This window comes from Typopeltis vanoorti, chromosome 18, assembly GCF_054136105.1.
Source record: "Typopeltis vanoorti isolate ZY-2024b chromosome 18, IOZ_Tvanoo_1.0, whole genome shotgun sequence".
Taxonomy (NCBI): domain Eukaryota; kingdom Metazoa; phylum Arthropoda; class Arachnida; order Uropygi; family Thelyphonidae; genus Typopeltis; species Typopeltis vanoorti.
The window spans coordinates 40,813,541-40,830,356 of NC_143566.1; the positions used below are offsets into that span (position 1 = coordinate 40,813,541).

Sequence of the window (16,816 nt, forward strand, 5' to 3'; positions counted from 1 at the left end):
ATCGAGAGGGGAGTGATGTGGAAGAGCAGGAGAGATTGAAAAAGTGGTTATGAATGGGGAAGTGAGTGGTATGAGTATAGAAAATGAGAGAATGGGTGTGCAAGAGGAGCAGGGAAACGGGGAGGCTCAGGGTGGACAGGGGTACACAGCATGAGAAAGGTGGATGCTCCAAGAGGAGGTGAGAGCATGTGTAGGCAGGAAAGGAATGGGATGACCAGGGATCAAGAGGAAACAGTTGGAATTGAAAAGGGTTCTGAAATGAAGAAGCAGAAAGGGAAATGGCCCCAGTCTAGCATGGAGAGATCACATCGAGTGAGTGGTATCAGTGGAACTAGCTGTAGATCCAGAAATGAGCTGTTGTGTTTGTATACAAATGCTACAATATAAGAAACAAGGCAGATGAAATGGTTGCACTAATTGCATCTGTTCACCCAAAGATTGTCAGAATAAGTGAGACATGGTTGGATGAAGACGACATCCTGACAGGAATAGAGATGGAAGGGTATGATATGTTACGTGAGGATAGAAGGGGTAAAAAGGGAAGGTGAGTGCTATTGATATCTGCCTTGTATGGACATAACTCTTGAAATAGGGCCAGTGGTTTTGAGGCAGTGTGGTGTGAAATAGAGGTGAATAGAATCAAATATTTGGTGGGATGTTGTTATAGACCTGGTAATGTGGATGGTGGTGATAGTGAAATGTATAGTCAAATTAGCCAAGCAAATAAGAAAAGGGTGATCATTATGGGCGATTTTAATTATGGCTATATAGACTGGAATGATGAAATAGCAACTGGAAGTAAAGAAAATGAGTTTCTTGAGTTTTTGAGGGATAACTACCTCAGACAGTATGTAACAGAGGGCACAGGAGGATTAAGGATCTTGGATTTGGTCATCTCATCAGAGGATGTAATTATAAATGAGGTGTCAAATCATCCACCAATTGGTGAGAGTAACCATGAGGTGATTACCTGGGTGGTTGCCAGCAGTACAAGGACCCCTGTGAGAAAAGGGTATATGTGGAACCAGAAGGGGGGGGGTGATTATGAAGAGCTCAGGGGACAGCTTGCGGGTGTAGCATGGAATGAGGAGTTAGCTGGAAAAGAGATCAATGTAGCTTGGGGGATTTTCAAAAACTATCTAGTAGATGCAATGTCTAAATGTATTCCAAGGGTGAGAAGGTTAAATAAGGTAGGTGTGAGATGGATGAATAAAGAGATTAAGCATGCGATACAGAGAAAAAGGGCATTGTGGAGGCAGAATAAGAGAAGTGGAAATAACCAATTTCATGAGGTCTACAAAGACCAGGCAAGGAGGGTGACTTGGTTGGTGAGAGTAGCTAAAGAGGGGTATGAACAGTAGTTAGCTAATGAAGCCAAAAAAGAATCCTAGGGACTTCTTTCGATATATAGCCAGCAAAAGAAAGAATGATTATGGAAGAATGACACTGATTGGAGAAAATGGTATAAAGACAGCTGTTGCAGAATGTGTGGTGGAGATACTTAATGAGCAGTTCATAAAGATCTTTCAATCTTGTGAATGTGATTCATGGAGAGATTGAGAGCAGTTGATGATGGGGAGGAGAGACTGACTATAAGTGAGCAAGAGGTGTATGGGGAGTTGAGTAAACTAGATGTAAATAAGGCTGTGGGACTTGATAATATATCACCACATATTCTGAAAGAATGTGCCAGGGAGTTGATGCCTGCCTTGACATATTTTTTTAATATGAGTCTTGCACTTAGTCAAGTTCCTAAAGAGTGGAAGGAGGGCAAGATTGTGCCACTTCATAAAGGAGGTGATCGAACTCAAGCATCAAACTATAGGCCTATCTGTGTGTCAGGTGTTGTGGTTTAGTTGTTGGAGAAGCTTGTGAGAACTAGGATCCAGAGTTGGGTTGACAACAATGGTATAATCTTTGATGGACAGCATGGATTTGCTAAAGGGAGGTCATGTTTTAGTAAACTACTTACTTATTACAATAAAGTGACTGCTTCCTTGGACAGAGGAGAAGGATACACAGTAATATACTTGGATTTCGCAAAAGTTTTTGATAGAATACCTCATGATAAGTTGACAGTCAAACTAGAGCAGATGGGGTTGGATATTAGATTACTGCATTAGATTGGAGACTGGCTATTAGATTACTGCATTAGATTGGAGACTGGCTATCTGATAGGTATCAACAAGTTGTGTATGGGGGTGCGATATCCAGGAAAAGGAAAGTCACTAGTGGAGTGCCTCAGGGGTCTGTTTTAGGGCCATTACTATTTAACTTGTACATTAACGATATTGGCGAAGATTTGGATGGAGATGTTCAGTTGTTTGCTGATGATGCAAAGTTGGGACGAACCATAAAGAGTAGTGAGAATGTTGTGGCCTTGCAAGAAGACTTGAATAAATTGAGTGATTGGGCACGGAAATGGGGATGTGAGTTCAATGTTGCAAAATGTAAGGTTTTAAAATTTGGAAAACAAAGATGGGATGCAGAATTTATGCTTGGTGAGAATATATTGTTGGAGGTAGAGGAAATAAGAGATCTGGGGGTGCTAGTGGATAAGCATCTAAAATTCAGGGGACACATCGCCAAAATTGTGAAGACAACACAACGGCTTCTGAGAACGATGCGGAGGACACTGACATGTAGAAGTAGGGAGATTCTTGTTCTGTTGTATAAGGCTTTGATAAGGCCACACATGGACTATTGTCCTCAGATTTGGTCACCGGGTTTTCAGAAGGATGAAGAGATGTTGGAAAGGGTCCAGAGGCGACTGACTAAGGTAGTTTCTGACCTGGAATGTTGAGTATGAGGAAAGATTGAGAAGATGTAATTTGCAGAGTCTGGTGGAGAGGAGGAAGAGGGGAGATATGATAGAGACCTACAAGTTGGTAAGGGGTTGTTATAAGATCAGTGGTGGAGAAGTTCTACAGAGAATAGTGGGAGATCAGGGGAAAACCAGAGATCAGCCCTGTAAACTGTATAAAGAGGGTGTGAGTAGGGGAGTGAGAGGCAGGTTTTTTTTGTGCAGAGTTGTGAATGACTGGAATGCCTTGCCTGAGAGTGTGGTGTCTGCAAGGAGTTTGAGTGTGTTTAAGACATGGTACGATCATATGTATGTGTGATAACAGGACCTCCCAGATGAGTCTTTGACTCCATGAGGTCTTGGGGTAATAATAATAATAAATAATAATTGGTTCATTACATAACAAAATGCATACAAGGATATAACAAAATACGTTAGGTAATTACCTAAAACTGAAATGCCTGTTCTTACCCACCCCATGCTGCGTGTTTGGTATATGTCCAACTTTATGAAATGCTGGATATATATACCTATAAACAATGATAGTTAAAATGCATATTGTAATTTTTTTTTTTTAATCCAGACGAAATTAAACATATGTAATATAAGGTAAATGAAATATGGAATTTAGATTAAGGTGTTTCTTAAGTTATACTTGACATATTATTGTTTTTATCCTTACTGAAGTGTAAGCAAAGTATGCACATGAAGTATCTTCATGACCAGTCTTCTTGTACATACAGGCTGTTGACTTCACGTGCCTTAATATCCCAATCTGGGCAGCTCCCCCCCCCCCCATAATGCAAAACAATATACATGTTCAAAAGGAAGTGTTCTTTGCATTATTAGGATACTAAGGCAACTGCTGTGAAGTTAATGGATATACAAGTAAACTAGTTGTGAAGATACTTCATATGCAGGCTTTGTTAGCTTACACTTGGGTAAGGGTTAAAACAAAAATATAATTCCTTGTCAATATAATTATTATACAGGCATCTCCATGGAGTAGAGGCCTCATTGCAGGAGACCCATTATTCACACAATACTTATCATACTTCTTAACCTCATTTAAGTATTCACAATCACCTCTGGCAATCCATTCCCCTCATTCACCACCCTCCAAGCAAAAAATCTAGTCCTAATACCAGATACAGTTTCTATGGGTAGCCCCGTACTCTCCCTTCCTGCCTTGTACTGAAGGGGAAAAAAAAGTCTTCATTGTCAATCCTATAGAACCTCTTTAATAATATATGTGAGAGGCTGAAAAGTTCTGATAAACTTAGAACAAAAATTATATTAAAGCAACTGATATAACCACAAGAAAGAACATATCTTAAAACCCTTTAATCCCCATGTTTCATCAAATTGTAATAATTTGTTCTTTTTCTTTAAGGATATATAAAAAGACATGTCAGACAGAGGTTTTGAAGAAATTCGAAGAAGAGACGACAGAGTGTGGGCCATCATCAAGTTTTTCATGCTGCAAGAAAAGTCCACAACTGAGATTCACCAAACTTTGTGTGAAACTTTAGTGGACTGTGCCCCAGCATATCCAAGAATTGCCAGACAAGTCTAAAAATGGCATCCTGAGACAACAGATGCTCCAGGTAAGGGGAAACCTTCTACAGTGATCGGTCATCCCCATTTGCTCCCATTTATGCAACAGAGTTTTATGTGGAATCTTGTCAAATGCCTTTGCAAAGTTCAGCAGTATCACCAAGTAGCCATTTCCCTTATCAAACTCTATTGTCATTTTATTATAAAAAGTAAGGAAATTACTAAGTCAAGACCTATCCTTCACAAAACTATGTTGTCTCTTATAAAATATCATATTTCTGTCCACCAAAGGAAAAACGTCTTACAAGATGCATCTTAGTGTCTCAAAACTTAATACAGTTGTCATAGGTTTTAATAGGCAGTGCACTGGTAGTCATATTTAAAATGACTATGCAGAGAAAATATGTTGTATACATTATGGGTTAAAATTAAAAATAAAGTGCTTTGTTGCAATAGCACACATATAGATATGATATAGAACTGCCAATAAATATACAGTTTGTAAGTAGCATACAGTGCTCAAATGAACATATTGCATTTATAAGAAACCAGTAGCAACTCTAATTTCAATGACTGTTGATTTGTGTACTGTACTGTTTTTGCAATAATCATCAAGGTGAGCATGATGTGGGTTGTGTGCAGTGAACACACAATGTTGTAAATACTGCAATATCACATGGAATTGAAGCATTAAAAGCTGCAGTGACTACAAGCAAAATTATTTATTATGGATTTAATTTCCATTCTGCCTTGATAATCATTTACTAAAGCAAAGCATCTACTAAAGTAGATAAAAAAAACATCTGGCAAGGAACTGTTTAATATATTAATATTTTTAGGCCTTCATACATCATGACCAAGAGACAGAAGTAATTCAACAGTTCTGATAAATAATACAGAGTATAACTGCTAACTCACTGTTCTACATAGGGAAGGATCTACTTCTACTGTAATCAGCAGAGACCTAATGTAATGTCAACTAAAGCATTAAATAAATGAAATATAATGGTGATGCTAGCATAGTGCAGAGTAGAAATGGTGTTCCTCATATCCTACAGATGTCTTTTATTTGAGTGAATATTAGTAATTTTAGACATTATTTTTGGTTATATCTTTCCAGCCTGCTTGGCCAAGTGGTTAGCATATCTGCTTTCCAGCCAAAAGGCTGCGAGTTCAAATCCCACCATGGGCATGGATGTTTGTAATTGCCTGTGAAAATACTAGTGGTGGTAATGGGCAGTAGATTCTGTTGATGTAGAAGATGCATTTCGCTGTACTTGGCGGATCGGGTGGAGGTGGAGAATTGTAGAGTATGTACCCTCCCTCGATAAGTTTGGACTCCTTGGAGGTGTCAGTAATAATAATAATAATGATATCTTACTTTAGACTGTAAAGTTCAGTGTGTATGTGCATTTCAAAAATTTTATACAGGATATCATTTAGAAAGCATTTTTTCATAATACTGACATGTACAAGGAAAATGGTGGCCAAGACTTCCTTGTTCACCTAGTTTAGCATAGGGATTTTGTACAATGTAGTGTATGTATTCATTGCCAAGAGTGAATAGGTTATGGTACAAAAGCAAAGGTGGAGAGAGAGTCATAAATGTTTTGTGTGCAAGTGCAAGAAATGTGAGTAATGTGTAAAGTGAGAAAATGAAGTGACAAATATTAGCAATATAAAGAAAGCAAAACGTGTTCTGGAGAATGTGGAAGTAGCGGATGCTAGTGCACAAAATATGAATGAGAACATGAAGCGGCTGAAAGTAATCTGGATGATGAGGTGTCAAGTAAGGAGTGAAGTAGCACATTTATCTGGTGCCCTTCACAGTACAAAATGTGAGTTAAAGCAACTATAGAAATGATTGTTGTGTGGGACAGCAGGCAGGGGAATGGGGAAAGTTGAAAGTGTGAGAAACTGGAAATAGGGAGTAGATATTGTATGGAGATTCAATGATAAGAGGGATAATTATGAGAAAATTATGAATGCATGTTTCTCAGGTGCAAAGATTAAGGATGTTAATGAAGCTTACTTTGCAGAAGGGAGAAATGAAAGAGTTGATTGTTTTGGTGGGAACAAATGATTTGAAAGGGGAGAAATATGCCATGAAGGAGGATGTGAAAGTGTTGAAAGAAGCATAAATGAAGAGTAAGAAAGTAAAGATTGTGAGTCTGCTGTCTTGGTATGACAGGACAGAGTTGAGAAGAAGGGCCATGACTGCTAATGAATCAATGAGAGATTGTGCAGGAGGAATAGTGTGCAGTTTATAGACGTATGGAGTGAATTTAATGGATGGAAGGAGTCATATATGCCTGGTGGACTACATTTGAATAGTTTGGAACTAGATGTTTGGAGAAAGTGTTGTTTAGTGAGGGTTTGAGTGAGAGTACAGAAATGATTGTGCTATCGGAGAGCTCCTGAGAGAATTGTGGTTTTTGTTGATTTATTGGTGTTTTGGATTCAATTTAATGGACTTAAGTGTTTAATTTTGGTATATTATTGGAGCTTTATTAGCGTGGTTAGTGTACTAAAGTGTTTTATAACATAATCTATGTCGGGAAGTCGCCGCTAGATGAATTCGTAATGTGTAGTGTTAGTGCAAGCTCCAGATAAGATAAGTATCATTTTCAGTTATCGATACAAATTACTTAATATTGTGTAGTTTTGTTTTGTTTGCCTTACGTATTTTAGTGCGTCTATTTTTGGTGTTATAACGTATAATTTGACAAAACACGTTACAGATAAGTATGGCACCTGTGCGAAGGAAAATGGCGGCCAGTAATGAAGGTTCGCCATCGTTATCAAAGAACGGTAGCATAAAAGAAATGAGTCAGTGTACTAGCTGTGAAATGTACGCTTTGCGGAGTGCAGTCGGAGTGTGGTTAGATGATAATAAAGGATTGAATGTGTGTAGAAAATGTAGGGAGAATGCGGAATTGAAGTGTATTTCGGATCGTGAGTGTGATATTTTTGTCAACCTTCAGAATGAAGGAAATAGGGATATGACAAGAAACGGCAAGGTTGTACATGAAAATTGTGAGAGTGTGAATGATAGTATAAATGGTTTCTCAGAGAACAAAAAAGATGAGATAGATGCATTGAGTGAGATCGCGTTGTTGAATAGTGCGATAGAAAGAGCAAAACAGCAGCTAGAGTGCATGAACAAAAGTAGACTGAATGAACCAACCAATAATAAAAGGTATGACAGGAAAAATAGACATATGAATGTGAACATGAACAAAATGAAGGATAGAGTGCTGTATGGAGACTCGTTAGTACGAGGTGTGTTAGTAGAGGATTTGACAAAATCGTACCAACCTGGTGCGACCATAAAGGACGTAACTGCGTCTATTAGAGAGCAAAAGGAAAGGGTGAAAGAAATGATTGTTGTGGCAGGTACGAATGATTTGAAAGGAGATAAAATGGAAATGATAGAAGACCTGAATGAATTGTTTGAGGTAGCAAAAGAAAAGAGTGAGAGAGTTAGAATGATTAGTCTTTTGCCACGGTATGACAGTGAAATGTTTAAAAGGAGGGCTATAATTGCAAATGACTTTATGCGTGGGTTATGTATGACGAGTGGTGTGGAATTTGTGGATGTGTGGAGTGAGTTTGATGGGCGAAAGGATCTATATAAGATGGATGGCTTGCATTTGAATGGTTACGGTGTAAGAAGACTTGAGAAAGTGTTGCTGAATGTAGTGGATGTGCAAATTCAGGGAAACTACATTTGTTAGGGGGGGGGGGGAGTAGAGATACAGTCCTTATGGAGGCAGTTGAATGTAAGAATGAATATAATATGCCAGAGCAAATAAGGACAACAAATCTGAGTGGGATAGTTAATATAAGGCATCAAGGTAGGGTTGGGGCTAATGGGGGTCTTAAATTCATGTACACCAATACTAGGAGTATTAGGAACAAGAAGGAAGAGTTTTTGGCCATGGTTGGCACTTCCAGACCACAGGTTATAGGTATTAGTGAAACATGGCTGACTGTAGATGATATAACTAGTGGGATTGAATGTGATGGGTATAGTGTGTTCAGGAATGACAGAGAGAATAAAATGGGGGGAGGAGTATTGTTGATGATAGCTGATGAGCTCCAGCCAAGGAGAATAGAAGTTGAATTGCAGGATAGAGAAAAGAGCACATTTGAGGCCATTTGGTGTGAGATTGTGGCTAGCAGAACTAAATATACAATTGGGTGCTGCTATAGACCAGGTGATGGAAAAGATGGTGGTGACAGTATGCACAAGCAAATAGAAGAAATGGGTGGAAGGAGGGTGATTATTATGGGAGATTTCAACTATGGTTGCATTGATTGGAGTGAGGAGAGGACACACGGGAGGAAGGAACTGGATTTTATGCGGTTATTAAGGGATAACTATCTGCGACAGCATGTAATGGAAAATACTAGGGGTCAGAGAGTGCTTGACCTAGTAATTACATCTGAGGATTTGGCTGTAACAAATATGACCACATTGCCACCAATCGGTGAGAGTGATCATAGGGTCTTAACTTGGGAGGTGCCTAAAGGTGTAGAATTTTCAATTAAGACAGGGTACATGTGGAATTATCGGGCTGGAAAGTATAACAAACTTAGGAGTTTGATTGGTTCAGTGCCATGGCATGTACAACTGCAAGGACTAGAAGTTGATAGTGCATGGGAGGTAGTTAAGAAGTGCTTGCATGAAGCAATGGCTGACTGTATACCTACAGTCCGAATAATAAATCAAGTAGGGGTTAAATGGATGAATAACACCATTAAGCTTGAGTTGCAAAAAAAGAAACAACTACGGAGGGAATTTAAGGAGAAGGGTGACCGGCAGGCACATGAACGGTATAAAGCGCAGGCCAGAAGGGTGACGAGTGTGGTAAGAAAAGCAAAAAAGGATTACAAAAGAACATTGGCCATGCAGGCTAAAGAGAATCCTAAACAGTTTTTTAGATATGTAGCAAGTAAAAGGAAAAATGTACATGGCAGATTGATTTTAAAGAATGCCGATGGTAGGGAGGTAACTGAATCGGTTGAGATAGTTGAGTTACTGAGTGAGCACTTTGCAAAAGTATATCATCCAGGTGGTGACATTGCAGAAACGAATAAACCAGTAGATTATACGGGAATTGTGGTTAATGAAGTGGAGGTGAGTAGTCTATTGCATAACCTCAATGTCAATACATCTGTGGGATTGGATGGTATACCAGCTCGTGTTGTACGAGAAGCAGCTAAAGAATTGTCAGTACCCTTGACCATTTTGTTTAATTTGAGTCTCGGGTCTGGGTTAGTCCCGAGCGGCTGGAAAGAGGGGAAAATAGTTCCACTGCATAAAGGTGGTTCCAAGACTGCTGTTGTAAATTACCGACCGATTAGCATATCAGGAATCATTGTCAAGGTCTTAGAGAAAATAGTCAAGAGGAAAATACAAGATTGGATAGAAGAAAATGGGATACTGTATCGGGGACAGCATGGTTTTGTGAAGGGTAGGTCATGCCTCAGTAACTTGCTCACGTATTATAACACAGTGACGGCTGAACTGGATAAGGGTAATGGGTTTATGGTGATTCTACTGGACCTTGCCAAGGCCTTTGACAGGATTCCACATGGAATTCTAATCAGTAAATTGCAGCATATGGGAATGGACATAGGGTTGGTGAGATGGATAGGAGGGTGGTTGACGGAGAGATATCAGAGAGTGGTTTACTCGGGAGTAGAGTCCACAAGACGGCCTGTGACTAGTGGTGTGCCACAAGGATCTGTTCTTGGACCACTGCTGTTTAATTTGTTCATATATGATATAGGAAATGATCTGAGAGGAACAGTTCATTTGTTTGCGGATGATGCGAAGTTGGGTAGGGCAATAGTGAATGCAGATGACGTCAAAATTTTGCAGGCTGATTTGGATAGATTGGAGGTCTGGGCTAAGGAGAATGGATGTCAGTTTAATGTGGCAAAATGTAAGGTTATGCATTTTGGGGTCAAAAGATTGGCGGCAGTTTACTGCATTGGTGGAACCCTGCTCCAGGAAATTGATGAGGCACGAGATTTAGTAGTGTTGGTAGATAAGGAATTGAAATTTAGGGGACACATTGCAAAAGTGACCAAAACAGCTCATCACTTGGTTGCTGAAGAATACGTTGACAAGCAGAGACAAGCAGGTTATTGTTCCTCTGTATCGAGCCTTGATAAGACCCCATCTAGACTACTGTGCTCAGATTTGGTCACCTAGGTTTCTTCTTGATGGGGAGGAGGTGGAGAGGATCCAGAGGCGAGTGACCAAGATGATAGCAGGTCTGTGGAATGAACCGTATGAGAACAGGTTGAGGATTTGTGGGTTGCAAAAATTGGTTGATAGGCGGAGGAGGGGAGTATGATTGAGACATTCAAATTACTGAAGGGTTTCTATAAAATTAATTCAGAAGATATTTTTGAGAACAGGGCTGGTTGTGGGAGGACTAGGGGACATCCATGGAAACTGGGCAAAAGTGTGGTTAGTAAAGGTGTTAGAGCTGGGTTCTTTACTTTTAGAGTAGTGAATGAGTGGAATGCGCTCCCTGAGTCTGTGGTGGATGCTGTGACAGTGAATGAGTTTAAGGCGAGGTATGATAGATACTGTATGAATGTCAAATAGTTGTGATGAATATGATTTGGGGCCTCCCTCGATGAGTCTAATGACTCCCTGGAGTTGCCCGTAATAATAGTAATAGTAATAATAATAGTAATGTGGAATGCAATTTCACAAGTTTCAGATTTAAATTGATTGGTAATGACATTACACAAGGGTAATAAGGAGGATGTTGAAATGCATATGCATGAATGCCAGAAGTATCAGAAATAAGGAAGAGGAGTTTTTGGCATTGTCAGCTTAACTTGGCCAAAAATTATAGACATCGGTGAGATCTAGTTGACAGAAAATGGTATAGTTACAGGGATAGAATATAAAGAGTATTGTATTTTCAGAGAGGATGGATAAACAGAATAGAATGGGAGGTAGGGTATTGCTAATTACAGCTGAAGAAGTACAACCAAAAAATTAGAAATTAAAAAGGATTCTAGTTCTTGGGAAGATGGTTCATTTCAGGCTGTCTGGTGTGAGATAGAGACCAACAGGACAAAATATATTGTTGGTTGCTGCTACAGACCAGGATATCCACAGGAAGATTTAGATGCCATGCATTGGCAGATTAGCATGAGTGAAGGCTGAACAATTATTATAGGAGACTTCAACTATGGGGGACACAGATTGAAGGGAGGAAAGGGGGCATGGTAAGATGGAAGTGAAATTTATACAGTTACTAATGGATAATTACCTGAAACAACATGTTATAGAGGGAACCAAGGGTTTGAGAGTGCTGGATCTGGTAATAGCAATTAGAAGATACAGGGTGATTATAATTAAAGTTCACATTTCTAAAGGCTGTAACTGGGTAACTACTCAGCAGGACGATTTAATATTTAACATGATGATGATGTGTGTGGCAATGGAATTTTTCACAGAAATCAGCATTAGTTCTAAAAGTTGCCACTAGGGTGATGCATGGCACTACAATACATGTAAATTATGTATGATACTCCTGGAATGCAGTACTATTATTGCAAATGCTCCCAATGACATATGCTTCAAAAGAAGCTTCTATAAAAGCAGGTATCTGCGGAAATGCATCAGTCCATTGCTGTGAGCAGACGTGTTAATGCACAATGTCACTATTACCAAAGGATCGCGCACTTCTCGTGAAATTGCTTTACCAAAATAACACCTGTGCCTTGACAGCATAGTAAAAGTTCAGAATGTTAAAGTGATTAAAAACAGGTCCTATGACTGCAAATGGTTTATACAAAATAATCCAGAAATTTGAAGAGACAGAAGTCCGTTGAAGTTGTAAGGCAAATTCTGTGCTGTTATTCTTACAAGATTTCTCACGTTCAGCATTTGTTTAATCCTGACCAGGGTGCATGAGACATTTGCCTTGCAGTTTCTTGCTCAGATTGAACTGGACAATGACTTGCCATGGAACATTTTCTGGACTGATGAAGCTCACTTCCATTTGGACAGCATTGTGAATATGCACAACTGCAAACCCACACATCGTGCAACAGATTCCACTTCATTCCTCAAAGATCACCATTTGGTGTAGTTCTACCTCAGAATTCCTTATTGAAGCTTTTCTTTTTTTGGTCTTGCTGGTCTCATTACTTGCACTGTTAATGACCAGCAATATGCATCTCTCTTAGCCAATCAGGTGACTAACATTTCAATCGCATCAGTGCCTGGATTCAACAGTTTTTGTAATGGTGCCCCTTCTCACATTGCCACCCCTGTCAAGCAGTTCCTTCAGACCTATTTTACCAAGGACAGAATCATCAGCCACCATTTTCATACAACATGGCCAGCTTGCTCACCAGATCTGAACCCCTGTCTATTGTGAGCACATAGCCAACTTAGTGGATCTCAAAACTAGTATTACATGCTATATCCACAACATTTCAAGTGAACCGCTGCGTTCTGTGATTGAGCATGTGATTTTGCAATTTCAGCATGTTGCCGACTATGGAGGATAGCATATTGAACATTTTGTTGTGTAACCACACAATGCGCTGTGTGTACCCTATTTTGTGATGTTTTGAATTACCCACTACAGTATTGCAGTGCCATGTATCGCCCTAGTGGCAACTTTTAGAACTAACGTTAGTTTTTGCACACATCAAATTAAATATTAAATCATTCCACTGAGTAGTTACTCAGTTACAGCCTTTCGAAATGTGAACTTTTAATTATAATCACCCTGTATATATATAAAACCAAAGTAGACACTCCAATCAGAGAAGGTGACCAGTCTTGTTCTGGGAGGTCACTAAACATGTGGAATTCTCTGTCAAGAAAGGGTTTATATTGAACTATAAAGCTGGTAATTATGACAGTCTTAGGAGGCATCTTGGAGCAGTGCCATGGCTTTAAAAGTTACAAGGAAAGAATGTTAGTGTGCATGAGAAGTGATCAAAGATTGGTTGAAAGAAGCAGTATCAGATTGCATACACAAGGTCAGGAGGATAAACTAAGTGGAGATTAAGTGGTTGAGTATAGAGATATAAAGCAAGAGCTGCTGCAAAAAAAAAAGAAAAAGAAAAGATAGAAACACTGTGTGGATACAATAAAAAAGAAAACAGTGATCATCATACTCATGAGCAGTACAAAGTGCAAGCAAGAAGAGTGACTAGTATAGTATGAAAAGCCAAATGAGATTGAGAGAAAATTAGCTAAGCAGGCCAAAGTAAATCCACAGGAGTTTTTTTCAAAGTAAGAGGAAAAATGACTATGGTAGGATGACTTTAATCAATGCTGATGGTAGGAAAGTGACAGAGACAAAAGAAATAGTAGAATTGCTGAGTGATCATTTTGCAGTTGATGTGACAAAGATGTATGTCAAAATTGACATTAATGAACAAGAGGTGTTCAACATGTCAAAAAATATCAATGTGAATACAACAGTGGAACTGGATGATATGTTAGCCCATGTACTACATGAACGTGCAAGAGAAAGTTGTTCAATCTAAATCTCAGCTTTGGCAAGGTTCCAAGCAAGTGGAAAGAGGGTAAGATAGTTCCTTTACATAAAGGTGGTTCTCTACAGACAGAAGTAGCAAATCACAGACTAATTAATACATCAGGAGTGAAGTTTTAATGGTAAAATCCAATAGTGGGTGGATAGAGATAGGGATAATAATTTATTCCTGTTTTATATAACAGTGGGACTGGATGGTATGTCAGCCCATGTACCACATGAATGTGCAAGAGAAAGTTGTTCAATCTAAATCTCAGCTCTGGCAAGGTTCCAAGCAAGTAGAAAGAGGGTAAGATAGTTCCTTTACATAAAGGTGGCTCTCTTTACAGACAGAAGTAGAAAACCACAGACTAATTAATACATCAGGAGTGATTGTTTAAGTATTGGAAAATTTGTTAATGGTAAAATCCAATAGTGGGTGGATAGGGATAATAATTTATTCCCATTTTATAATAAAGTGACTATTACAAAAGTTTGAGCAAAGGAGAATGGATATAAAGGTAGTAGTAAGGATGGGAATGGTGGCTGAGAGACAGACACCAGACAGTAGTATACAATTGAGTGGAATCTAGGAGAATGAGAATGAGTGGTAGAGGGCCTCGGGGTCTGTAATAGGGCCACTGCTCTTTAATTTGTATATCAGTGATATAGGGACAGATTTCAAGGGGGGGATATTCAGTTGTTTGCTGATGATGCAAAGCTGGCAGGGCAATAATTGATAAAGGTGATGTAGATATCTTGCAGGATGATTTAAATAAATTGGCATTGTGTGCAAAGGATAACGATTGTCAATTTAATGTTGTAAAATGTAAGGTTATGCACTTCAGATTGAAAAGGTTGTATATTGTGTGTCACATTGACGGTACTGCATTGCAGGAAATAGATGAGGCTAGGGAATAATGGTGGACAGAGTTGAAGTTCACAGGGGAAATTACAAAAGTTGGTAAAATAGCTCCAAGGATTACTTAGTTGTTAAAAAACATGCTAACAAGTAAAGATAGGAAAGTTATTATCTCTCTTTATAATGCTATGATTGAGGATTCAGACATGAGTAACCAAGCTGATGATAGGTCTGTGGAATGCTCTCTATTAAAGTAAGTTGAAGGTTTGTGGGTTACAAAGTTTAGTTGATAGGTGGAAAAGAGTGGACATGATAGAAACTTATAAGATATTAAAGAGGTTTTATAAAATTGATGCAAAGGAAATTTTTCAATATATGATGACTAGAAAACTAGGGGTCATCCTTGGAAGTTGTGTAAGAGTGTGTTAGTAGGGTGTACAGATTATGTTTTTTGCATGGAGAGTGGTGAATGATTGGAATGGATTGCCAGAATTAGTTCAGAGTGCCCTGACAGTAAACAAGTTTAAGGAGAGGTATGATAGGTATTATGTGTATAAATGCTTGTGTGTGTTCCACCATGAGTCCCTGCACTCCATGGAAATACCATATAATAATAATAATCTTCTTCCTTCTACGTGTTAGGTCTACTGGTCTGTTACAGAGCTATCTTAAGCCCTTCTAAGTCGTACCCGTCCTGAGGATAAGGTGACTAGCCCTATGCCCTCCAGTATATTCTATGGCTGTAGATGCGTGTGTTCATGGGGCCGGTTTGCCTGCTTGCAGGAGGAAAAACCTCAGTTAAACTGGAGAGAACAACCCTGCTGTCCATGCAGGGTTGTTAAAGATTACCATTTACATCTGACAGATAACTGTATTGATTCTCCCACTTACTAGCCCCCTAAATTTCTTTTAAGTATTCTTTGCAATCTTACTGGCCAATCTAGATTTTATATTAAAAATAGCAGATATCAAAGATAAAATTATGGTTCTATGTTTGTGTGATAATGATCCTTATTCACCAAGATATCGTTAACTTATTTAAATTTACAATTGATGCAAGCTGTTTCAGTTGGCAAAACAAGTCATATAAACAACAGAGAAAATAGCTATGGGCAGTCTCTCTCTCTCTCACATTAGAAGACTATTTTACAGAATGACCGGAACCAGTTTTTTAACACCATATTCAATTAACCTCATGGTTTCATTTATCTTTGCCATATGGTCACATTCCGAGACTGAATTACTATGATTTCAAAATTATAATAATGGAAAAACTCACGTAAAATATTATTTAATAGTAAAATTTTTGCCTATATATCATAGGCATCTTCAGTACATTTATAAAGCTAATCGAACAATAACTGACAATTCCAAAGGGTGCCACCTAAGTAGCTAATGTAAGATAACTAAAAATATCAATAAATTCCCTAACTAAAAATATATATATATATACATACAATAAAAAGTTAGGAAAGATTAGCTAATTTATAAAGTACTATCTCCGATAAAGGGAATAGACGTAAACCACCGGATCTGTTTAAATTAGGAGAGTGAAGTAAAGTTTCACATGTTTATAAAGCTGTTCCATGAGGAATCGACTTTTGTGAAGGACTCGTCTTGTTCTAATGAACTCTATGTCTAGCGATGATGGCATGTTCTGCAAGTCCAGACTGTTCAGGTTCAAGGTATTGAATATAAGACTGTGTTCTTCTAGCCAAATAGAGGCAGATCTTCCTGTTTGTCCAAAATAAGATAATCCACAAGAGTAAGGAATCTGGTAGACACCTGGATAACTAAGATGTGAAAACTTGTCTTTAGAAGAAGTGAGAAAGGTGGAGATTTTTCTGAAAGGTCGAAAGGCAACAGAAATATTCAGTGGTTTTAAAACTTTTACTATATGTTCACTAATGCCTTGTACATAAGGGATAGGAATGCACATTATTTCTTCTGTATTTGAAGAGGAAGACATATTAAAACTACTCAAAGCTCTTTTGATGAAGGAATTCTTATATCCATTAGATAAAAAGGAGGAAATAATATATTGCAGTTCTTTTTGTA

The 16,816-nt window shown here is 38.5% G+C and overlaps 1 protein-coding gene across 3 annotated transcripts in view; it reads right to left on the minus strand.

Annotated features, from left to right (window-relative positions):
- Nucleotides 1-16,816, minus strand: part of LOC150096611 (breast cancer anti-estrogen resistance protein 1-like) — a 216,716-nt gene that overhangs the window by 26,009 nt on the left and 173,891 nt on the right. The window lies entirely within an intron of this gene.